Source organism: Oryctolagus cuniculus, chromosome 19 (genome assembly GCF_964237555.1).
Source record: "Oryctolagus cuniculus chromosome 19, mOryCun1.1, whole genome shotgun sequence".
NCBI classification, from domain to species: Eukaryota; Metazoa; Chordata; class Mammalia; order Lagomorpha; family Leporidae; genus Oryctolagus; species Oryctolagus cuniculus.
The window spans coordinates 63,084,860-63,111,724 of record NC_091450.1 but is presented as its reverse complement, the minus strand read 5'-3'; the positions used below and the strand labels follow the sequence as shown (position 1 = coordinate 63,111,724).

The window sequence follows — 26,865 nt, the reverse complement described above, 5'->3', positions numbered from 1 at the left end:
TTTTTGTGGAGTTTCTTGATCTCTTTGTAGATTCTGGTTATTAACCCTTTATCTGTTGCATAGTTAGCAAATATTTTTTCCCATTCTTTCGGTTGTCTCTTCACTCTCCTGACTGTTTCTTTTGCAGTACAGAAACTTCTCAATTTGATGCAATCCCAATAGTAGATTTTGGCTTTGACTGCCTGTGCCTCCCGGGTCTTTTCCAGAAATTCTTTGCCTGTGCCAATATCTTGAAGGGTTTCTCCACTGTTCTCTAATAACTTGATGGTGTCAGGATGTAGATTTAGGTCTTTAATCCATGTTGAGTGGATTTTTGTGTAAGGTGTAAGGTAGGGGTCTTGCTTCATGCTTCTGCACGTGGAAATCCAGTTTTCCCAGCACCATTTATTGAATAGATTGTCCTTGCTCCAGGAATTGGTTTTAGATCCTTGATCCAATATAAGTTGGCTGTAGATGTTTGGGTTGATTTCTGGTGTTTCAATTCTGTTCCATTGGTCTATCCATCTGTTTCTGTACCAGTACCATGCTGTTTTGATTACAACTGCCCTTTAGTATATCCTGAAATCTGGTATTGAGATGCCTCTGGTTTTGTTTTTGTTGTACAAGATTGCTTTAGCTATTCGAGGTCTCTTTTGCCTCCATATGAATTTCAGCATCATTTTTTCTAGATCTGAGAAGAATGTCTTTGGTTTCCTGATTGGAATTACATTGAATCTACAAATTGCTTTTGGAAGAATTGACATTTTGATGATGTTGATTCTTCCAATCCATGAGCATGGAAGGTTTTTCCATTTTTTGGTATCCTCTTCTATTTATTTCTTTAAGATTTTGTAATTCTCATCGTAGAGATCTTAAACGTCCTTGTTAAGTTTATTCCAAGGTATTTGATTGTTTTTGTAGCTATTGTGAATGGTATTGATCTTAGCAGTTCTTTCTCAGCCGTGGCATTGCTTGTGTATACAAAGGCTGTTGATTTTTGAGCATTGATTTTATACCCTGCCACTTTGCCAAACTCCTCTATGAGTTCCAATAGTCTCTTAGTAGAGTTCTTTGGATCCTCGAAGTAAAGAATCATATCATCTGCAAAGAGGGATAGTTTGACTTCTTCCTTCTCAGAATCCGGCACCCTGACCGGGACTAGAACCCCGTGTGCCAGTGTTGCAGGCGGAGGACTAGCCTAGTGAGCCGGGGCACCGGCCTGCATGGTATGATTCTAATTCTTTTAAATTTGCTGAGACTTGCTTTATGGCCTAGTATGTGATCAATCCTAGAGAAGGTTCCATGCACTGCTGAGAAGAATGTGAAGTCTTTAGATGTAGGATTGAAAGTTCTGTAGATATCTGTTAGATCTTTTGGGCATAGTGTCGATTAAATCTGCTGTTTCCTTGTTGATCTTCTGTCCGGATGATCTGTCTATTTCTGAGAGTGGAGTATTGAAGTCCCCCAGTACTATTGTATTGGAATCTAAATCTCCCATTAAGTCCCTTAACATATCTTTTAAATAGACCGGTGCCCTGTAATTAGGTGCATATACATTTATAATAGTTACATCTTGCTGTTGAATTGAACCCTTAATCATTATACAGTGTCCCTTTTTGTCTCTCTTAACAGTTTTTGTATTAAAGTTTATTTTGTCTGATATTAATATGGCTACACCTGCTTTTTTTGGTTTCTGTTGGCATGGAATATCTTTTTCCAGCCTTTCACTTTCAGTCTGAATGCATCTTTGTTAGAGAGATGTGTTTCTTGTAGGCAACAAATAGTTGGGTTGTGTTCTTTGAGCCAATCAGCCAATCGGTGTCTTTTAACTGAAGAATTAAGACCATTAATGTTCAATGTGACTATTGATATGTAGTGACTTTGCCCTGCCATTTTCCCGGAGATATTTTCTAATATATGCTTTGAGCTTCCCATGCTCATTTTACTGGTAGGTTTTCTTCCTTTCCCTTCTTTCATATTGATGGCCGTGTTTCTGTGTTTCTGAGTGTAGCACATCTTTAAGTATCTTTTGCAGGGCCGTACAAGTGGCCACAAAGTCTTTCAATTTCTGTTTGCTATGAAAGGTCTTTATTTCACATTCATTCACAAATGAGAGCTTAGCAGGATATAATATTCTGGGCTGGCAATTTTTCTTTCTTAGCACCTGTGCTATGTCTCGCCATTCCCTCATAGCCTGTAGTGTTTCTGATGAGAAGTCTGCTGTGAGTCTGATTGGAGATCCTCTGAGAGTAATCTGACGTTTCTCTCTTGCACATTTTAGGATCTTTTCTTTATGTTTCACTGTGGTGAGTTTAATTACCACATGTCGTAGTGAGGATCTCTTTTGGTCATGTTTATTGGGGGTTCTATGAGCTTCCTGTACTAGGATGTCTCTGTCCTTCTCCAAACCTGGGAAGTTCTCTGCTAGTATCTCACTACAAAGGCCTTCTAATCCTTTCTCTTTCTCCATGCCTTCAGGAACTCCTAGAACTCGAATGTTGGTTTTTTTAATAGTATCCTGTAGATTCCCAACAATATTTTTTGGATTTCTAATTTCCTGTTCTTTTCTTTGGTTTGACTGTATGTTTTCCTGTCCTCTATCTTCTAAGTCCGATATTCTCTCTTCTGCTTCACCCATTCTGTTTTTAAGGCTTTCTAATGTGTTTGTCATTTGATCTATTGAGCTCTTCATTTCATTTTGATTTCTCTTCACTATCACACTTTCCTGCTCTACTAGTTTCTGCGTTTCATTTTGATTCTTCCTTAAAATTTCATTTTCATGAGAGAGATTTTCAATCCTGTCCATTAAGGATTTCTGTAGTTCAAGGATTTGCTTTTGAAAACTCCTAAATGTTCTTATCATAAATTTTTTGAAATCCGTATCTTGCATTTCTTCTATCTCATCATCTTCATGATCTTTGCTTGGGGTGTTTTGTTTATTTGGAGGCATCATAGTGTCATCGTTGGTCTTGTTCCCTCGATTTCTGTGTTTGTTGCTTGGCATAGTTAATTCTTCTTTTGTCACTGTGCGTTTTTTTTTTAATTTTTTTTATTTTATACTATGTCTGTGTTAAGTGGACTGCCTGCTGTTGGAGGAGCCTTGGAGGCTTGAGATGGGTGTGGCCTGAGAGCTCTGCTTGGTTCTTCCGGGTTATGGGTGTGCAAACGTGACACCCTCATGTTATGCGTGGTAAATCTCTATTTATTTATTTATTTATTTATTTATTTTATTTATTTTATTTATTCAGGGGGTAAGTAATACCGCACCGCACAGCTGTGCAGAATTGATGGTATTTAGCTTCCAGTCTCTGGCTTCTACCCAAAGAGTCTGTGCAGGCTCTGTTTCTCCTCTGGACTCCCACTGAGTTGCCTAGGCTACTGAATTGTAGTGACTCAGTTCCTTAGCTTTCCCCTGTTGTTATGTAAATCGAGAGAGGGGGCCTGCTCTTTGTCTCTTGCAAATTCTTGCAAACTCTTGCAAGCCTTGCAGAGAGAAACCCCCCACCTTTTTTTCTTTCTCTCGGGTAGTGTGTCCGGTGCACTTTCCCACTCCCCTCTAGATTTTGACTGCCGTTTCCCTGCCAATGTCTCAGGTTATTGAGCTCACCTCCCCTTCCAGCGCCGATGTGTGGACTCAGAGCCCTGGGCGTCCCAACTCTCCCCGCTGGTGTCTGTGTGACATGCACTCCCCTTTCTGCACTGGCGCGCAGACCCTGCGGCTCCCGCGGCTCGGCTTCCATGCAGTGGGCGACCTTGTTCTCACAGTAGGTCCTCCGAGTCACAGCCACTATATCCAGAAGAGTTTCCTCTGCAATTTTTTCTGGTCTTTTTCTGAGGCTACCATAACTCCACTTTTATTAAACTAAATTTTCCCAGACTATCGGTGTGCACCCTCACTATTCCGCCATCTTGGCTCCACCCCGATTCAATTTTTAAATGTATCTATATCTTTAAGCATATCAAATGTCAAAATGAGATTATTGAGAAAACACATGGTAATAGAGAATTATTAGATTTATTTCAAAAATTCTTATTGAATTTTTATAGGCTCTCAAAACTTGATGTAGCAATCTATTTTTTCTGGGACCACATTTGTTCCTTTGTCCACTCCTGTTAGCATTATTTGGCAAAAGTTGTACATTGAGGTACACGTGAGAGAATTATTACTCAATTTTCCTGGCCAGTTTTAGGTAAGAAATCAGGAAACAACCACAACCACCACAACAAACACCACTTTCTCAAGAGCATTTGCAGATCAGTTCTGCAGACTTCAAACGTTTTCAGGTTTGGAATGTTTAGACTACCGCTCTCATGCTAAATTCTCAGTGGCTTTCTTTCTATTTCTGAATTGCTTTTTACAAACAGAATGCAGCATAAGGAACTGACAGCAAAATACACTGTTCCCCAGATGGTTCAAATAATAACTATGCCAATTGTTTGTATTTATATTGCAAACATCATATTTTCACCTAAGTATCACTTACCTCAAATGTTAACTGAATAGTTTTATAGAATTGTTTTTTAAGATTTATTTTCTTTGAGAGGCAGAGTTATTCTACAAAAAGAAATAGATATCTTCAATACAAGCATAATTTTTATTCCTTCAAGTGATAGAGAAGTATGTTTTGTACCTTCAATTTGAACAGGATCTCTCCAAAATTAAATTAGATATATTGTTTACCAGTGTGATAAAATGTATTTCACAAAGAGAAAATATGATACAAAAATATAATTTACTTTATTTCTTGAATACTCATATATGTCTTGGTAGACTAAGAATAGAATCAATATATTTTTGTCAATCTAATCATTCTGAAACAAAATCAAATAATGAGTAATTTGGAAATGTTTATGAATTATTTTTCTGTTTATTTCTATGGAGGAAGGAGGAATGATGGTAATGTTTCCAAATTCTTCTGGTTAAATGTGGAACAGTTAAAAAATAACATGATATAGCTGTAAGTAGGTCTTAGGCATCCAATGCATGTGCAACCATGCATGACACGAAATGTATTAAGTTAATACAATCCTTGACTTTTTTTTTAACAGGCAGAGTGGACAGTGAGAGAGAGAGAGACAGAGAGAAAGGTCTTCCTTTTTCCATTGGTTCACCCCCACAGTAGCCGGGATCCAGGTGCTTCTCCTGGTCTCCTGGGTGGGTGCAGGGCCCAAGCACTTGGACCATCCTCCACTGCCTTCCTGGGCCATAGCAGAGAGCTGAACAGGAAGAGGAGCAACCAGGACAGAGCTGGCACCCTGACTGGGACTAGAACCCTGTGTGCCGGCACTGCAGGTGGAGGATTAGCCTATTGAGCCACAGCGCCGGCCTATAGTCGTTGACTTCTGATACCTGTGGTATCCATTCCAATGAAGATTCTGATTGGCTAGCTCATGGTAACATCAAGGACTCTGGTTGATGTGACTTTAAAACAACTATTGGATTGATTCACATATGTTAAACATAAATTTTAAAATATATGACTACTTTACTTATTAGTTTTGGCAGTTAGTGTTACCTGTTCCCTTTTATCTTTGCTTTGTAAAACACACAAAAACATTCATTTGCCATATTCTTCAAATTAAGAAAATGGTTTACTGTATGATGATGTTTAGATTCTCTTTGATCACCCAAGGATTGATTTTTTTCTTGCCATAATAAATCTACAAATGAAAACCTGTGACTAATTAATGATCTTGATCTAAATTAGCACAGAGCAGATGAGTCTGGGGCACTCTTAGATATGAATATTAAAATCTATAGAAATTAAAGAAATTACAATGGGGTGACCAAAATTATTTATAAAGGATCATTTATTAAACATTTTTCTCAAAATACAAAGATGGTTGTTCTGCAAGAATACATCACATATTAAAAAATAATGTGTTTTTACTGAATTTAATTTGAAGACATTCAGAATTGTTTTGTCTATCCCCTTGGGGAGCCCATTTGTCTTTGCTCCTTGTCTGACACCATTTCTAAGAAGGAAGAAACATTTTCTTGTTAATTAAGTCATATTCATAACAGCTTTAATTTTATAGAAATAAAATCAGACAGTGTCTGCCACAACAAAGCTCCTTCCACAAAGTAACTGATTTTCCTATGATCCTATTTTTTTTCAAGCTACAAGATAGGATAAATCAAGGAGGAGCTAGGTAAGTTGTATAATAACGTATTAGCAGCAGTGATAGTAAATGCAACATAACATTTGTTTTGTCTGTGGTACAAGAATATGTCGTATTAGACTACTGTATTTTTCTCTACTTGTACACAAGTAAGTGCATACGGATTTCCCAGAATGACACATGCATAAAAAGGCAGGAAGTTGACCTGGCTGGCATTATCAGTGCCTATTTTCATCAGCTAATATGAATGAATTGCTAAAATTAGTGAAGACAGGAAAATGACTTAAGGATAATATATACAGAGTTAAACTACATCCTTTTTAAAATCTACTTGAATGATCTCAGGCACTTTGGCTGTTCAGGATAAAAGGTTTTATGTTTTATTCTTGATAGCAATTTCTCAGTACAAGCAAAAGCAAATACCTGCCCACTGTCATAAACATGAACTCGTACATCTGAGAGGGTAAAGTAAGTTCATCTTCAACGTTTTCACTCTGGAGGCATCTCGTGTAGAAATGTGTCATAATTTGTTCTTAGTACCCGTTTAATTTTTCAGTGCAAGCAAAGGCAAACATACCTGCTCACTGTCATACACACAACCAAACATCTCTGGACTATTCAAAGCAAATTCACCTTCTGATTTTCATCATGGAAACATCTTTGATAAGTGCCACTTCCTTCCTCTATAAATCATGCAAAACAGACCCATGATGCCTGAATTTGATAATATTAAAAATCATGGCCATGGCCATCTCTCTGTGTAAACTCTGTTGGGTAAGGCTTGCCATCACGGTGTTTCTTTCCTGAAGATGGAGCTGGTCCTGTCTGTGTGGATCATAAGTGTGCATGCTCGGAGCTGTGGTCACTGTTGTGGCTGTCTTCATTGTCCAGAGAGTCCCCTGTTTGCTGGAGCGTGGCCATACCAATCCCTGACAGCTCTGAAGGGAGCAGGGTTCCGTTCTTCACGTTCACCAGTTCCTTTTCTCAGGCAGCAGTGCCCAGCTGGCCCAATTTTACCCTCTTCCTCTTCATCCGCCTTTTCTGGAACCACACTTTCACCTTGGACAAAGAAAGGAAACACACGAAGCAAAACAGAACATTAAATTCAAGTGCTTTCTCCTTTTGGTCTGCCTAGGAGAACCAGATTCTCAAAGGTTTACACGAAGACACCATGGAAGAGGGTAAATATAAAAATAATCCCACCCTGAGTTTAATCAGGTTGCATGTTTGTGATAATAATTTATAAACATTCAGAAGATGCACACAAATGATTACCTTTCATATTTAACAACAAAGAGAATTCATTGTAGTATTACCTCCCAGTTTTTGCTTTGTGGATTTAAAAATTAAAAATCACAATAATAAAGAGAAGTAGACAATAAAGGGCTTATCATTCAGGATGTCTCCAAGGTATTTGGTTCTGCTCTTGCATGATAAACCTGTGATGGAACCTATGTGGATAAGTAGCCAGGAGCTTCAATAGGTTGAATGTTATGTAAATGTTCATCTTAACACACTAATGTGAAAAAAAAATGTTTCCCAAGGTTGTATCAGTTTAGTTTTCTTATTCATTCCAGGGCATAAAGGTTCAAGTTCACCCAAATCTTTGCCTGCATTTGGATTTACCAGGTTCAACTTTTTTTTTACAACACAATGACAATAAATGTTATCTTACTGTGCTTTTATTTTGCCTTTCCTGTTTTCTAATGGAGTCAAGTATCTTTGAAGAGTTTAGGATCCAGAGTTGGTGCCCATGTCCCATGTTGTAGCACCAGGAGTCCTGGCTGCTCTGTGTCCAATTCACTCCCTGTTGCTGCACCTGGAAAGTGCTGCCATTTGGGGAGTGAGGCAGTGTATGGAAGGCCTCTTTCTCTCATTTCTCATAGATAAATTAACGTTCTTTTTTTAAAAAAAATAATGGCCCACTGTAGTGCTTCTATGAAATACCTCCCTGTATCTGGTATGAATTCTTTTTAAAATTAATCTTGCTCTTTATGGACTTTAAAATGCCTGAGTCCTAATTTAATATCTTCAGTTGTATGGAAGCTACTATCTTCTCTGTTTTGTGCCCTCCCCTTTTCTTGGAGTATTTGTTGATGATCAGAAGCTCTTAATGTATTTATATTTACACACTGTTTCTTTAATGGTTAGAGCTATTGAAGGATACTCTCTGCTGAGGCCACAAATGTATTCTACATTTTCAAAGAGTTTAAGGTTTGCATTTCAAATTGAACCTGTCAAACCAGGAAGTATTGATTTTAGTATACAGAGGAAAGCAAATGCTTCCATTTATTCTGTGTGAATAACAAGTTATTCTTGGGGCCAGTGCTGTGGTGCAGTGGGTTAACGCCCTGGCCTGAAGCACCAGCATCCCATATGGTGCCAGTTCGAGACCTGGCTGCTCCACTTCTGATCCATCTTTCTGCTGTGGCCTGCAAAAGCAGAAGATGGCCCAAGTCTTTGGGCCCCTGTACCCATGGAGAAGATTGGGAAGAAGCTCCTGGCTCCTGGCTCCTGGATTCAAATCAGTGCAGCTCCAGCCATTGCAGCCAACTGGGAAGTGAACCAGTGGATGGAAGAGCTCTCTCTCTCTCTCTCTCTCTCTCTCTCTCTGCCTCCCCTCTCTCTGTGTAACTCTTTCAAATAAATAAATAAATATTTAAAAAGAACAAGTTGTTCTAGGTAGCTTTTTATGAAAGTCACCATTTTCTCAGTGATCACTGTTTCAATTCCATCATAAATAAAGCTTCCATGTAGAAAGTGGCTTCAAAAAGCTCACAGAAAATGGAATTAAATGATAACTTCTTGTGTTCCAAGAGGTTTCTGAGGGTTTTTTTTCAAGATTTATTTTATTTATTTGAAAGTTATGCTAATGGAGACAGAGAGAGAAACAGAGAAAGAGAAAAATCTTCCATCTGTTGGTTCACTCCCACAGTCAGATGAGCCCACAACCATGTCTGGGTCTCCCATGTGGGTGGCAGGGAGTAAGTACTCAGGGCATTGTCTGCTGCTCTCCCAGGTGCATTAGAAGGGAGTTGAATCTGAAGCAGAGCAGCCAGAACTCAGACTGGTGCTCCACATGGCATGCTGGTGTTACAAACAGAGGCTCAATGCCCTGCACAACAGCACTGGCCCCATCCATGAGCTTTTCAAGGCCCCTCCTATGCACAGCTTTCTGCTTTACTCTGTTCTGTCCCTGGGTCAGTTTTTACCTGTGAGAACATAATATTTTCATTCTTGCTGTAATTTTATACCAGATCTTTGTATCTGATAGGGACAGGTCTGCTTCACCACCAAATATATTTCATTCTTTACACCAAATATATTTTGAATGTTCTGCATTTTCATATTTGAAATAATCTCAATTTCTGTGAATACACAGTGACAATGGGAATGTGCTGAGAAATAACTCAAATTTCCAAAGACATATTTATGTCTGTAACCTTCAAATCACATGATTCATAAAAGTATAAATTCCTTAGACATTTACACAATTAAATACTGAAATTGAGATGATTCTTAACTAGGGATTGTCACTGCTTTCACTGCTGGGTTCAATTAACATCATGTCTCATTTATTACCTATCTATACACTAGTCCATTTGATAAAAATAATACAATATAGTAAAAATTTGATTTAAAGTTCAGTGGTGAGGGGTCAGCACTATGGCATAGCATGTAAAGCTGCCACCTGAAGTGCCAATATCCCAAATGGGTGCCAGTTCAAGTCCTGGTCACTCCACTTACAATTCAGCTCTCTGCTATGGCCTGAGAAAGCAGTGGAAGATGGCCCAAGTTGTTGGGCCCTGCACCCATGTGGGAGACCCAGAAGAAGATCCAGACTCCTGGCTTCAGATTGGCTCAGCTTATGGCCATTGCTGCCATTTGGGGAGTGAAATAGCGGATGGAAGACCTCTCTCTCTCTCTCTCTCTCCCTTTTTCTCTCTCTCTCCCTCTTTCTCTCTCTGCCTCTGCCTCTCTGTAACTCTCTGCCTTTCAAATAAATAAATAAAGATTTAAAAATATTTGATGAGAACTGACATATTATTACTGCTTACCACTCATAAGGATCACTGCATGCATCATGTTACAGCATATGTGCTACATGTGCTTTATTTCTGATACACTTTCCCCTCATGTTGTGAACATTATTTCTATGTTATAAATGAGACAATTGAGGTAAAGTTTACATGAACATGACACAGATGGAAACTCTAACCCCAGGATTTAATCTAACAGCACGATTTAAACACCTATGTCTTTATCTGGCTCCAGAATTGGGGTTTGGTTTTTTTATTTGAATTCTATCTCAAACGCCTGTTTTTAGAGCATTCAGGATAAGAAGGTAAAGTACAGGATTGTGCAATGCGTGAGCACCATCCATATGGTGACTCCCATTCACGTAATTCCTCTACTTGCTGTGACCGGGTTGGTAAATGGGGCGCTATTTTCCTGCCCTGTACTTTAGGTAATTACACTACTCAGTCTAATCACCGTGTGAGCTTGACAGTGCAGGTTGCATTAGATCTGTTGCACATGAGCTGGGTACTACTCTTGGCTTCACTTCTGAGTTTTTGTGTGAATTTGGGAAAACCACACTTTTCTCTGTCTCAATTTTCATATTTCTGATATTGGAATAATGAGGCTTTCAAGATTCTCTATAGGGATATTTTCTCCATTGACGATTCCAGATGGAAACAAAAAACAACATGTAAGTCATCATCATAATCACTGTCACCAAGACTGAAACATTCATGCAAAATAATCTTGACAGGAAACAAAAACCGGGAGGAATAGAGTTATTGAAATCCATGCTGATGTTCTTCTCTAGGAGAGGAGGTACAGTAATTCTGTAATACCAGCATCCATCTGTCATATGCAATTTCACATGAGAAAATTCTAAGAAGAAGGTACGGATTTTAGGAATACGACTTTGTATTCAAAAGAAAGTATGTCCATTGGTTTTCTTTCTCACCATATGACATTTTGCCATTTAATTTTTAAAAATTATTTGTTTTTATTCATTTGAAAGGCAGAATGAGAGAGTGAGAATGAAAGAGATTATCTTCCATCTCTTTGTTCACTCCCCATAACCACAGGAGCCAGGAGTGGGCCATACCATAATCAAGAGCCAAGAACTCCACCTCTGTCTCCCACCTGGATGGTAGGGACCCAAGTAATTCAGCCATCAACTGATGCCTCCCAGGGTGAGCATTAGCAGGAAGTTGTATAGGAAATGGAGGTGTTATTGGAATCCAGGCACTTTGCACATTTGCATTTAATGTGTATAATATCTGGTCTCCTAGGCTTTACATTAGAGAAGAAAACAAATTATATATGAATCTATAGTGTCTCATAATTTCCTAAGGTGGCCACAGTGAATTAGGTTAATGGGAAGCTGAATCTATATAATGTCATAATCCATATTTATATTGTACCATAAATGTATGACTTTTGTAGAAACAAACAACCATAACACCAAACATCTGGATGAAATCTGAAAATTTCAGTGACATATCCAGATATCTCTACACATCTGGAATTTTTAGATTTAATGTTCCAACTGCTTCCATTTTTGTCTGGGCACTTGAAACACTGTAGACACTGTCTAACAAATATTTATTCACATCATAAATATGTGAAAACATGGAAAGAATCATTGTACAAATACAATTTTCAGATTTAATCATATTCCAGTGACTAAAGTGGCTCTGGCAGTTAATGTAGACAACCCAATGTCAACAGGCCCTGCAGACTTAACCAAGTAGTTCAGCGGCAAAGTGGGGAGTTGAAGTGAAGAATTCAAACCAAGAATGCTTTAAGGTAAGAATGAAAAAGAAAGAAAAGAAAGCTTCTCCACTTCTCCTGCCTGCAAGGATAGACATATGTCTGCCTGCCAGTGGGGTCCCTCAGCTAGTTCCAAGCCACCAGTGAACTCTGCTCTGCAGATCTGCAGCTGTGCGTTGAGGTTGGTGGTGCTTGATGGAAGGGGTATAGGGATAGAATACATTGCATGACTAACAATTGAAACCCTATTTATTGGGCTGCCTCTTGCCTTTATCATTGATTTTAGCACAAAGCTGGTGATAGATGAATCATTTTTCTATCTCTATAGTTTTCAGTTCTGAAACTTGTTTTTCCCCTTTACAAATCAATCTTGTAAAACAGGCTCTTTGATGTAGTCATACAAGTTTTACTATCCCACTTTTTTTTTGCATTTTTATTTATTTCAAACACACACATATGGAGAGGGCAACAAAGAGGGATCTCTCACCCAGTGGATCATTCTCCAAATGCTAGCTACTGCCAAGGCTGGGACAGGTTGAACCAGGAACAAAGAATTCAGTCAGTATATACCAAATGTGTGGCAGAGACTCAACAACTTGAGATTTCACCTGCTGCCTCCCAGGATGTGCATTAACCAGGAAACTGGAATCAGGAATGGAGGTAGGACTTGAACCCAGTCACTCTAATTTGAGATTGCAGGTGTCCCAAGCAGAGTCTTAATCTCTACACCAAATGCCTCCCCCCACATGTTTTTAAGAAAACTGAATACTCAACAGCTATTGTGAGCCATGGATAAATAACATGTTCAACAATAAATAACTCTTGTTGTGACAAATAAAATTTGATGTAAGAAATGTTAATCTCTTGATATTATTAAAACCAATCTTATGAAATCTCATTCTTCTTTCCAAAAGTGAACCAAAGTAATAATTCATGTGATGAGCAAAGTTGTTAGAAGTTTCATTCCTTTTAACTTGATCTTTTTGAAATGTCACAGCCGTAATAAATGCTAATAATTTCTTCTTACCTGATGAAGTTCAATGAAAATTACTTATTTCATTAACATTTAATTACAATGGAAACACACTACTTCAAATAACCAAATTTCCATATAAGGTGAAAAAATACATACTGCTTTTAGTTATTCAAAGTGAAATATCATTTACTTAGTACATCATATGGGACTTTAGCAAATTGAGTGAAAATATCAAAACTAAGTTACTTGTTTTTTTCCTTTACTTTGTTATAAAATTCCTAGCTGGTATTAACTGAAGATATGAATTTTTTGTATTCAAAGTAATTACTTTATTTCTTTTTCTTTTTTTAACTTTAACATAATAAATATAAATTTCCAAAGTACAGCTTATGGATTACAATGGCTTTTTCCACTCATAACTTCCCTCCCACCCGCATCCCTCCCATCTCCCACTCCCTCTCCCATTCCATTCACATCAAGACTCATTTTCAATTATCTTTATATGCAGAAGATCAATTTAGTATGTATTAAGTTAAGATTTCAACAGTTTGCACCCACACAGAAACACAAAGTATAAAGTACTGTTTGAGTACTAGTTATAGCATTAATTCACATTTCTGTCTTTTTCAAACTAACAAGACCAACTAGAATGACAGCTTTTTTTTTCTCTTATCATCTTGCCTAATCTCTCAATGGTGTTTAAAAACAATTAGAAACATCACTATCAATATACATTATTATAATTAACAACTTCTGCTTTCCCCACCATCTCAGGCATATCTATCAAATGTATTCAGTTAAAACAGTGAATCTCACCAAATTTATGAGTAAAGAACCATAGGACATTATCAACTTATTATGGTTGAATCTAATTGAATTAATACTGATATGTTCTGGTTGTTATCAGCATATATGTGAGCTCTCACTGATCATTCATTTACTAATTTAGAGACTACTCCCTTATATCTAAAATCATTATAAGAATTCACAAAGATTATCATTACTATTGTATGAGTACACATTGATTCCTTTCCCCAAAAAAATAGTCAGTAATTTCAATAACTGGAAGAAAGCAAAAAACTAAAAAGTATATATTATGCATAAAAATTGGGAGTGATAAAATGATTTAAAGTATAACATTTACTTTAAATTGAATGTATCTCTGAGTTTTTCATAAGTTATGGGTATATGGAGATCAAATAGCACAGTCTTTTATAGACAAAGTCTCCAGAAATAGTTCTCTTTGGCCTGAGTTCATTACCTTTTAGAACAACTCTTGTTGAAATTAAAGATGTCAACACAAAACTTTCACTGGCTTTTCAAACTTTCTAGAATTTTCTCATGAAATAAAAAAATGCATGCAAGGCTAGTGTGAAAAGAAGTGCAGGAAGTGTCCTCTCACAGCCAAATCTCCTTCCGTAGCATCACACATAAACCATGACATTTGGCTGTGATCCGCAATAGCCATCAGAATGTAACTGCTGACTTGTTGATTAAGTGCAAATTAATGTTTTAACTGCTTATTGAAGAAATTCAGGAGCCAAGTATGGAAAATTCTTAGACAATGCTGTCTTCGATGATGTTGTCCTTTCATTGTACTAAGTTGATGAATGCTCATGATAGCAAAAAGTACAACAAATTTCAATTGTTTAAAACTCATTTTTATGTATATGTACACATATATATGAACACATATACACAGATATGTAGGTCTGTGTGTGTGCTCAGAAATATTTCTTCAACTTTATAGCTGTGTGTCTATCATCTATCTATCTACCTCTCTATTATCTATGCAGAGAAAGAATAGCACTTTTAAAGAAAAAAGACCATTCTCAAGGGCAGTAGTTAGGATATGACCTTATTTTTCAGAGTTTTTGTCTTTGTCATTTCAACTTTGAATATTATGGTTATGAACCACTTACTTACTTCTCAGTCTTCTACTTCATATAGGCAATATTTTTGAAAATCAGTGTATGGAAGGTTTGAAATATTGGTCACTGTATAGATCTGTCTTTTTTTTTCACAGGCAGAGTGGACAGTGAGAGAGAGACAAAGAGAAAGGTCTTCCTTTTGCCTTTGGTTCACCCTCCAATGGCCACCATGGCCAGCGTACCGTGCTGATCCGAAGGCAGGAGCCAGGTGCTACTCCTGGTCTCCCATGGGGTGCAGGGCCCAAGCACATGGGCCATCCTCCACTGCCCTCCCAGGCCACAGCAGAGAGCTGGCTTGGAAGAGGGGCAACTGGGACAGAATCTGGCGCCCCGATCGGGACTAGAACCCGGTGTTCTGGCACCGCTAGGTGGAGGATTAGCCTATTAAGCCATGGCGCCAGCCAGATCTGTCTTTAATGTTACTATTTCTTAAATGATTTTTTTACTTACCATAAGCTTTTTGTGTATGTGGAACCTACACAAAAGAAGCAACTGACTTTTACTCCAGGTAAGTGTTAAATACTGATCCAAAGAAAGAAGCACTATTATAAAATCATTGGTAAGAAAGGACATCTCATAACAATTGAACAGACAATATGGTGGCTCACAGAAACAAAATCGATTAAACTAAGTGTTTTCATAGTAATTTACATAAATAAATCTAGAATGGGAAAAATTCTGTTAAAAATGTGCAAAAGACAAACCCACTGTTTATGTGGTGTACAAAATTATTTCCTTTTTTATACTCATCCAAAAAAAAGTGGATGGCTATGTTGAAAATACTTGGCATTGAGCCACTGAATGATTTACGAGTAGCAAACAAAACATAATCCTTCTTATTACTGCTAATGGAGTATAATCCAACAAGGTGGGGATTTTCCATTTATCTTGGCAGAGGTATTGAGTTCTCAGTATGTTTATTCCACTCATTTTAGCTGCTTTAAAAATCCACAATATTGCACCTTTGATTAGCACTGTGGAAAAGATTTTGTGAAGTGGCAGGATCTCCCACTACTTCTACATTTGGCAGCCTTCACTCTGTAAAAATGTCCTTTTTACCACTCCCTGTTAAATTCCCATGCAGCTGTTTTCTCTTTCTTCCCCCTGTCAGATACCAGATATCTGTCAGGAGACTTCTCCAAGCTTATCTGGATGAAAAAAAAAAAAGCCAGAATAAGCTCATCAGACTTGAAAATACCTTGGCACAGGAGGATCTTTAGACAGACTGGCTCTTCAAAATATTCTAAGTGGCCCTGCCAATTGAAGATTATTAGCCGTGGCTCTTGGGGATGTGGGAGGATAGGTCATAAACTGGAGGCTTTGAGTTAGAAGGTGGAGAGTGACTGCAGTGATAACTGCTCCACAACACAGCTTTAGAATTAAAAGACTTGAACCTCATCTTTGCTCTAAGGTTAGCATTTTTAGTGGAGCTGGTTTTCAATACGAGCCTCTTGTTTTCCTCCTGGTTGACCAGGTGGATTATGGAAGAAGACACCATTTAAGAGTCTGCCTTCTTTGAGAAATTTCACAACCACTATTTTTTTTAACTTTTATTTAATGAATATAAATTTCCAAAGTACAGCTTATGGATTACAATGGCTTCCCCCCCATAACGTCCCTCCCACCCGCAACCCTCCCCTTTCCCACTCCCTCTCCTTTCCATTCACATGAGGATACATTTTTGATTCTCTTTATATACAGAAGATCAGTTTAGCATACATTAAGTAAAGATTTCAACAGCTTGCTCCCACACAGAAACATAAAGTGAAAAATAATAGATGATTTTTTAAATGATGATGAAATCAGATCAGACCTATTGTCATGTTTAATCCCAGTGAGAGTCAAGTTGGGAATTGATAATTTCTTTTTTCTTTTTTTCTTTTTTTTTTAACAGAAGATCAGTTTAGTATACATTAAGTAAAGATTTCAACAGTTTGCACCCCCATAGAAACACTAAGTGAAATATACTATTTGAGTACTCGTTATAGCATTAAGTCTCAATGTATAGCACATTAAGGACAGAGATCCTACATGAGGAGTAAGTGCACAGTGACTCCTGTTGTTGACTTTACAAATTGACACTCCTGTTTATGGCATCAGTAATCTCCCTATGCACCAGTCACAAGTTTCCAAGGCTATGGAAGCCCCTTGAGTTCTCCGACTCTTATCTTGTTTAGACAAGGTCATACTCAAAGTGGAGGTTCTCTCCTCCCTTCAGAGAAAGGTACCTCCTTTTTTGAAGACCTGTTCTTTCCACTGGGATCTCACTCACAGAGATCTTTCATTTAGGGTTTTTTTTTTTTTTCCAGAGTGTCTTGGCTTTCCATGCCTGAAATACTCTCATGGGCTTTTCAGCCAGATCCAAATGCCTTTAGGGCTGATTCTGGGCCAGAGTGCTGTTTAGGACATCCGCCATTCTATGAGTCTGCTGAGTATCTCGCTTCACATGTTGGATCACTCTCCCCTTTATTTATTCTATCAGTTAGTGTTAGCAGGTACTAGACTTGTTTATGTGCTCCCTTTGACTCTTAGTCCTTTCATTATGATCAATTGTGAACTGAAATTGATCACTTGAACTAGTGAGATGACATTGGTACATGCCACCTTGATGGGCTTAAATTGGAGTCCCCTGGTATGTTTCTAACTCTACCATTTGGGGCAAGTCAGCTTGAGCATGTCCCAAATTGTACATCTTAGGTTTTTTTCTAAAATGAGACCCAAGGATTGCAAGCCTTCAGGATGACATGCATAAGGCTTATTATGAAATGCATTCAATAAATAAGGTAGAGGTAGCTAAAAATGACATCAGTTATAGAAATGGATGTTTCATAGGTAATCACAATAAATTTACGTATGAAAACATGTCAAAGACTAATTTTGATTTTTAAGTCAGTTGTCATTTAAGAGAAAATTATTTCTCTTAAACAATCCTACCATGGAGCTAGATGAGTTAACACTTATTGTTTTTCCCATTTGCAGGATAGAATTTCTTTGTACTTACATCTTGAAAAGCTTTGGCCAAGTCAAGACAGGCATTTGTTAGATTTAGAGATTTAAAGGCAGAGAGAGAGAGAGAGGAGAGAGAGAGAGAAGTAGAGAGAAATAGGGTGATCTTCCATCTGCTGGTTCACTCTCCAAGTGGTCACAACTGCATCAGGCTGGTCCAGACAGGCATTTGTTAGATTTAGATGATCCTATTTAAGTGAAGGAAAACACTGATCAGTATGAGGTTTGATACACATACTCACAAAGGAATATTGTAAGTTCCTGTACTAAATCACAGTATTTCAAAGTGTGCATTGAAGAATGCAAGTGAAAAGAATGCATATATGTAGTTAGATTTTTTAAAGATTTGTTAATTTATTTGAAAGTCAGAGTTATGGAGAAGGCAAGAGAGAGAGAGATCTTGCACCCTTTAGTTAGAGCATTTAATATGTGGAAATCCTGCAAAACAGTATCACTCAAGACCAAGATGAGGATTACATGATAAGCATGCATGGCATTAGTGAAAAATTAAAGTAATTGAATAGCTATACTGTAGTTTGAACATTTGTACCTTCCAAACTCCAAATGTTAGAATCCTGTCTGTGAAAGTGACCACATTAAAAGTGAGGTCTGAGACCCACACACTGGTGCAGTGGGCTAAGCATCTGCCTGCAACACTGTCATCCCATATGAGCTCCAGTTCAAATCCCAGCTGCTCTACTTCCAATTCAGCTCCCTGCTGAAGGGCCTGGGAAAGCAGCAGAAGATGGCCCAAGTTCTTGGGCTCTGCCACCCACCCACACAGGAGACCTAAATGGAGTCCTGGACTCGTGGCTTCAGTCTGGACCAGCCTGAGGCAGTTGTGACCATTTGGAGAGTGAACCAGCAGATGGAAGATCACCCTATTTCTCTCTACTTCTCTCTCTCTCCTCTCTCTCTCTCTCTCTCTCTCTCTCTGCCTTTCAAAAAATTATTTTTGAAAAAATAAGGACTTTTGAGAGTGATTAGTTCATGTGGGCAGAGCGCTTGTGATTGGGCTGGGTGCCTTGTAGAACAGGCCCCAGAGAGCTCAGCCAAACCTCTCACCCATGTGAGATGGTTGCTGTCCAGGAAGAAGCAGGCCCTCATCAGACAGGAACTCTGCTGGTGTCTTAACCTTGATCCCAGTCTTCAGCTGTGAGCAACTAGTTCATGCTGTCTGTAAACCATCCAGTCTATGGGATTTTGCTCTGGCAACCCCAATGGACTAGGACAGGCAGCTTCCCAATTTAAGAAGGTAGAATTCTGTATATAACTCTATGTCTATAACTTTAAGAGTCCAATCTTCAGAAAATAAATTGAAAATATTTTACTGGATGAAAGCCCTGGCATTTTGGAGAAACACATCTTTGGGTCACTAATAATAGAAAAATTGATGGTTGAAATCTACAATAATTCTTCTGATAAGTTCAGCACAGTAAAATTCAGCCCAGAGAATAAAAGTAAAGCCTTTAGAATCTTAAGATGCTGTACAGGTGCAGAAGGATAAGAATAAATTTACATTTGATGAAACCAGGAACATATTCGTATATGATCCTGTCATTCTTCTCTTGTGACATTCAATGCTGACCACAGTGTTGTTACTAGTTCAGTTTTTGCCTCTTCTGTGTGTTCAGGAAGTTACTTTTCTAGCTTAATGTAACAATATTTTACATCTAACACCTGGCTCAATGTATATTTGTATTATAAAATAATTAGTTGACATGTATATCAAAGATTTTCCTCCTGTGGTTGATGGTTAGGTTTTTGTACTTTATGCTAAGAACTCTTTCATATGCATTATAATATAGAATTCTAAGGAAAAGAAAGAGCATGCAATTTTAATCTCCATGTTGTGTCTTGAAAAGATTGTTACTTACCTAACAAAGCACAATTCTGAATGGCAAATCTCAGAATTCTAATCAGTGTTTTGCATAACAATTGAATTCTTTCTGAGGAACCCTGAGGACTTACTTTTAATTGGGAATTTACATTCCACCCACATTCATCTCCTTTTCATATTATCTTGCAAAACTGCACCTAAATATTTGTGGAATAAATTAATCTGCATAATATCAACTGTTCAGTTCTTTGAAAACATAATTATTACTCAAGTGTTTTGCTGTTTGTTTGTTTTTTCCACCAAGGCCATGCTTAGATTATTCTAGGAATGTCTGGCAATGACATAATCTCCTTCTCCTGTCCACACTGAGTTTGATTGTATGACTTTCTCTGGACAATGAAACTAAATTAGCAAATATGATCCAAGCAAAGACTTGAGAAACCTTCCATGTTGCAGCTTTCCCTCTCAGAGCTCCTGGAAATGCTTCTACAACCACCTGAAGATTGGGATTCCAGCCTATCCTGGTAGAAGATGGAAACACACACAACAGAAATGCATTGTTTTAGTGGAGGCCCAGTCAGCTCATAGTCAACCCATCAGCCAAGTGCAGATTCATGAGGAAGGCAGGTACTGCTGGCAATAAAACTGGCCAAGTAATTCCAGTCCAAATCTGATGCACAAGATTGTGAGTGAATTACAGCTCAGTATCCATTAAGATCCAGCAATGTGTAGAGTGGTTTATTATACAGCATTGGCTTAAGATCATGGCATTGAAAAGGGACTTCAAAGAAGTGAATAAAGTTGTGTGTGCATGTATGTGTACATATGTAGATATATCATATTTACATATCATTATTTTTCAATAGTGTTAAGTCATTTAAGAAAAAAAAGAAAAAATATCCAAATACCTTCAAAACCTCTCAAACTAGGCTTATAGAATTACTTTTCAAAAGGAATTACACTCATACAAAAGTGAAACCTGTTGAATGCCTAGATAGCTGGGGAAAACCAAGATCCCCAGGTTAGTAAACACAGAGTTTCTACTTTGTTCTTCACTGAAGGCTCAGTATTACAGCCATCATTATGAACACTGGAAGCAAACTCCAATTTCCATCTTCCTTCATGTATTATATAAAACACAGTTAGCTTTCCTGGAGTTCACTGTCTCTCTATAATGACAGAAATTTGTGGTTCCCCCTGCCTATTGTCCTGTACCCAGTTAAAGAAATAATTAAACAAGAGAAAAACACAGGATAGGTTTTGGTCTAGCAGTTATGATGTTGGTTGGTTGCATTCCATGCTGGGTTCAGCTCAGCTCCTGGCTCCAGATTCCTGCTAACATAGATCCTGGGATGCCACTGTGGTAGCCTCAGTCAACAAGTTCCTTACTACTCACAAGGGAGACCTGGATTGGATTCTTGGCTCCCAGCTTCAGCCCCGAGCCGAAGATCATCATGTGCACTTGGGGTATGAGCAAGCAATAGTTGTATCCCCTCTCTCTCTCACTCTCTGCTCTCAAATAAGTAAATAAATAATAATTTTTTAGAAATTAAAAAACAATAAAACAAATGCCCCCTCTCTTTCTCTCTGCCTCTCAAATAAGTATATACATTTTTAAGTAAACAATTTTTTAGAAATGAAAACATAGTGAAACTATTGTCTGATGATATAGATTTTGGAACAGGCTTTCTTGCATGCCATAAGCTGTACACTTATAGATAGAACTTTGTGAAGTTCAAGGGAAGGAAATGTTATGCTCCATAAGTTAGGTACTAGTCATGATTAATAAAACACAAACTGGCAATGTATAAAAACACATGAAAGTGTTCCTTATGCATTTTCCCCACCCAGAAGTAACCTAACAGGGTTGAGATGTAAAATTAACAGAGGAAAGAAGATGATTTAAGAAATTAGATGAACAGTTTGCTCGCCTAAGATATGCATTCATATGTCTGCACCCTGTGGATATTTCCTTGGTTCCAGTGGGATCCCGGAGGAGGTGTGTACAGTGAAAGAGGAAATGAGACTCCAGCCCTCCAAGTGCCAATAATAACTGCACTGTCCATAAAGATCTTTGCATTTGACTTTCAGGAATGTTTATCTGAAGCTGAACAACTGGTAACCGTAAATCGGCTAGATTCTCCCAGGGCAAGTCACAGCCCTTACAAAGAGTGTACTGGGAGCATCATAAGAGGAGACCATTTGTCATCCAAATAAAATTCAAGAAGGGGATCTAGGAAGTAATTAATACAAAATTAATGTAATAGTACTCTTTAGGTCTTACTATTTGAGATCTGCAAATTTTTAATAATTCCAAAGTGTTCTCTGAGTTATTAGCAGAATTTTGCATTACCAAGACCAGCACAATTTCAAAAATATTTGGAGTAATGGGACAAAAATATTCATGAGTGGTCTACGTGCCCTTGTATTCCATCATTTCCTTTACGTTGCACCATTTGATGATTTCTGAACCTGAAACATTAATGCGGGTCATGGCCCATGCAAGCATTCAAGGGCCAGTGCATGAACTCACAACGACTGCTCACCTTCCGCGGTTCCCAATGACATCATAAGTGGAGATGCCAGAGAGCCACCATGCTGGGAGTGTTTATTTGGAAGCCTGGACTTAGGAGACTCAGTATGGAGAGTGAGCAAATGAGCATTTTTGTATCATGCCATTGAGGCTTGGAAGCTAATGTGTTAGCACAACATAACATACCCTATTCTGACCAATACAGGAAACTACTCGGGGGTTGTCAACTTTCTAACATGCCAAATAGGAGATTTTGAAAGGATACAAAATTCCTCACCACATTCCATCATTATGTCAAATAAATATTTTCACACACACCTCCTCACCACCAATGAATACAGAAAGAACGTTATTGCAGAACACAGAATTCTTCTTTAAACTCAATAAATGTAGAGTTTTTTCCCCCATAAAATCACTCACTGATTTTTGATTTTTTCATTTTGCTGGGTAAAAATACTTAATCATTAAATAGCACACCTTTCTTCCTTTTGATAATTAAGAACAATGATTCCAAATATTTAAAAAATGGTACAAGAGGGTTATTGAACCAAAGCAATGAAAACAATCCCTGGCAATGCCCAGCTTTACCTGTCTTTTGGTGAGATCCAGATTCTCTGCTATCTTGTATCTCCTCAGTCTAGTCACATAGTTGTGATGGGCAAATTCTGCTCCTAGTCCTTTGATTTGCTCTTGGTAAATGTTGTCCTTTCCTTCCTGGGTTTGCTGTTGACTTCAGACTTGTAATTTCCTTCTTGGGATCTGAAAAAAATTAGTACCAACTCATTCATTCAAATATATGTAATCATGTGATTTACTGTATTCATCATGGCTGAGTTACTGCTTTCCCAAGTGCTGTGCTAGTCTTGGGACAAATGGAGAGTAGAAGCAGTAAAATACTCTCACCTCCATCATGCGCAACACATTCCTTGGTTTTCCCATCTGCCTTCAAACAACTGATGACCTAATTGGAGATGTGTCAAATTTTCTCCTTACAAAACATGAACTGTATATAACCACTCATCATATGATATTATAATAAGATGGACAAAATCCTCTCTAGAAAACAATTTTAGATATGAAATTTAGTAAGTTCTTAACACACAGGCTTGAGGTCTAAGTATGAACAGAATGATTCTCCATTTTTTAAGCATTATTTATTTATTTGAAAGGCAGAGCAAGTGATAAAGTGAGAAGGAGAGACAGAGAGAGAGATCCTCCACCCACTGGTTCACTCCCCAAATGACCACAAAGGTCTTAGGCTGGGTCAACCAAAGCCAAGAGCCAGGAACTCCATCTGCATTCTTCTGCTACTTTCCCAATAGAATTAGCAGGGAGCTTGTTGGAAAGCAGTAGAGCCAAGAACTTGGGTCCCTGCCGCCATGTGGGAGACCCAGATGGAGATCGGGCTTCTTAATTCAGCCTGGCTCAGCCCTGGCCATTGTGGCCATTCAAGGATTAAACCTGTGGATGGAAGATCCTTTTTCTAGTTTCTCTCCCTCTCTATATAGCTCTGCCTTTCAAATAAATAAATCTTTGAAATTAAAAATAGAAGAATTAGAAAATACCTCTATTTAATTATGATACTAAGTATTTTTATGATAACTTAAGTATTGCTATGATAACTAAGACACACAAGCAGACTCTTGGTTACCCAAGAAGCCACATTCATCTGATGTTAAGAGCACAACCTCTGCCACTCACCTGCTTATTCAACCCTACTTCCTTCGTTTCCTGACCTTTAACCCAGAATTCATGTGAAGATGGTTAAATTAAGTAAATAATTTAGATAAATGCCCACATATTGTAGGATTCAATAATTAATTGTAAACTCTAACCTTTAAGAGAGGACTGTAGCCTAAGGCCTTAGTATTTGGAAATAATACATTTAATACAATGAAGAATTAGAAAACATTTAAAAAAAATAGGAAAAGTTTGTTCTTAAAATGGAGCTCAGTCTAAAATGTAAGAAGTTTAGAATTCACACAATGGGGCCGGCGCCACGGCTCACTAGGCTAATCCTCCACCTTTCGGGGCCAGCATACCGGGTTCTAGTCCCGATCAGGGTGCCGGATTCTGTCCCAGTTGCCCCTCTTCCAGGCCAGCTCTCTGCTGTGGCCTGGGAGTGCAGTGGAGGATGGCCCAAGTCCTTGGGCCCTGGACCTACATGGGAGACCAGGAGAAGCACCTGGCTCCTGGCTTTGGATCAGTGCGGTGCGCCGGGCGCAGCACGCTGGCCGCGGTGGCCATTGGAGGGTGAACCAACAGCAAAGGAAGACCTTTCTCTCTGTCTCTCACTGTCCACTCTGCCTGTCAAAAAAAAAAAAAAAGAGCATCTTGGACTCAAACCGGTGCCCATGTGGGATGCTGCTGCTGCACACTGGGACTTTAAGCTGCTGCGCCACAGCTCCAACCCCAGTGCATCAGTATTTTTTTTTAAAAGTTGATAATTGCAGCCAGGTCAAGAGGTGTCGTCATGCTTTTAGCTTTTGTTGGCTGGTAGGAATCTGCTCTAGAACCTCCCCCAGGGAACGCCACCAACACAGGTTCACAGAGAAGATGACTTCTTTTCTCCATCGAGGTCACTGCCACACACAAGGCCTTGCTGTGCTGTCCTTCTACCCGGGGTCAGTCCTCTCGAGGGTGTAGTCTGCTCTTTAAGCTCTCAGGCTCCTGAAGGACTTCCCACTTGAGACAGGGCAGTAGTCACAGATCCTGGGACGTGCAAATCCATGTCGGCTGGTTTCCCAGAGCCCACCTCAGCCCACCTGTGCTGCAGGGCAGCCCCGCATCAGCTTCGCAGCTGAGCTCACGAGGCTTCGCCTTCTCGTTGTTTCTGTGTCCTCTGGATTACCCTTCCCAGGCTTTTTTTTTTTCTATATATACAGAAGATCAGTTTAGTATACATTAAGTAAAGATTTCAACAGTTTGCACCCACATAGAAATACAAAGTGAAAAATACTGTTTGAGTACTCGTTATAGCATTAAGTCTCTATGTACAGCACATTAAGGACAGAGATCCTACATGAGGAGTAAGTGCACAGTGACTCCTGTTGTTGACTTTACAAATTGACACTCCTGTCTATGGCATCAGTAATCTCCCTAGGCTCCAGTCATGAGTTTCCAAGGCTATGGAAGCCTTTTGAGTTCACCGACTCTTATTTTATTTAGACAAGGTCATAGTCAAAGTGGAAGTTCTCTCCTCCCTTCAGAGAAAGGTACCTCCTTCTTTGAAGACCTGTTCTTTCCACTGGGATCTCACTCACAGAGATCTTTCATTTAGGTCTTTTTTTTTTTTTTTTTACCAGAGTGTCTTGGCGGAAATACATACTTATATTCACTAATTTGAAAGAACATACTTACAATATATATTGTATATCCCCCCCCACAAAAAAAAATAGCATTACACCAATTAATCAATTTTAGTTATTTTAACTGAAAGTGGGCAGTTTATACCCTGTTCCCACACTGCTTGGAGAACAATCAAATGTAATGGAAGCCAAGCAATTGACACTATTTATAGACATTCTCAGAACCACCTACTTTGTACTGATTGTTTTAAGCACCATAGTAAACTTTTGATTTTTAAGAGTCCCTTTGAAGATGTAGCAGATGTCGGCTTGCTAATCATGCTGGAAAGCATAGTGGGTTCAAAGTTACAAAAATGTTAACACATATAAATTAGTATTAAACTTGGTTATTTTCAATTGTTAATAAAATAAACTATAATGAAGGCCTAAAGTCCATAAATATTTGTTTCTGAACCCCTAAGCTTCTATGATTTGTACGTGTGTGCATTCATGTGTGTTTGTGAAAGGGAAATGCATATAAACGCGTACTGGGAAATGTTACACATTGTACTTTTAGCATCATTACTGTGAATACAGATGTGAGATTTATAAATATTTGTGGTGCTTTTCAATATTTCTAGTGATTCAAATGCTGTTAGAATTTAGCATGGTCATTAACACTACATGTACAGTTCGGTGTTAGATTCAGGCGTTCAGACTTTACCATAGTTGTATGCATCATGTTCACTCTCCACTATAACTAGACAGTGATTATAAACTTTATGACCAAATGCACATGATCTCCCGATGCATGATCTGCATTTTACTTAACACAATTTCAATTTTCCAGAGTTAAGAAATCAACTTTATTATAGGTTTTAGAAATGTTAGAGGGAGCAGGGTCAGGCCCTGGAGGGTATGGAGGGAAGTGGGGTCCCGCACTGAAGGGAGGCTAGGGGAGCAGGGTCAGGCCCTGGAGGGCGAGGATGGGAGAAGGGCCCAGGCCCTGGAGGGCGAGTGTGGGAGTGGGGCCGGATCCTGGAGGGCGAGGAGGGAAGTGGGGTCCCGCACTGGAAGGCAACAAGGGGAGCAGGGTCCAGCCTGAGAGGGTGAGGAGGGGAGCTGGGCCCAGGCCCTGGAGGGCAAGGAAGCCAGAGGGTCAGGCCCTGAGGGCAGGGAAGGGAGGGGAGACTGGTCCAGGATGGTGAGGAGGGGAGCAGGGCCTGGCCCTGGATGGCGAGGAGGGCACCGGGGCCTGGCCCTGGAGGGCATGGAAGGGAGCTGGGCCCAGGCCATGGAGGGCGAGGAGGGGATCAGGGTCAATCCCTGGAGGGCGAGGAAGGGAGCAGGGTAGGCCCTGGAAGGTGGCAGGGGGAGCAGGGCCTGCCCTTGGAGGGTAGTGA

At 38.9% G+C, this 26,865-nt stretch overlaps 1 long non-coding RNA gene across 1 annotated transcript; it reads right to left on the bottom strand.

Moving 5' to 3' along the window:
* Window positions 1–5,492: 5,492 nt before the first annotated feature.
* LOC127489677 (uncharacterized) lies at window positions 5,493–26,412 on the bottom strand. The gene is made up of 3 exons (XR_007917571.2): window positions 22,764–26,412; window positions 17,798–17,990; window positions 5,493–7,161 (listed from the first exon to the last, which is right to left on the bottom strand). It is a non-coding gene; the product is annotated as an uncharacterized lncRNA (long non-coding RNA).
* Between the last annotated feature and the right edge of the window lie 453 nt (window positions 26,413–26,865).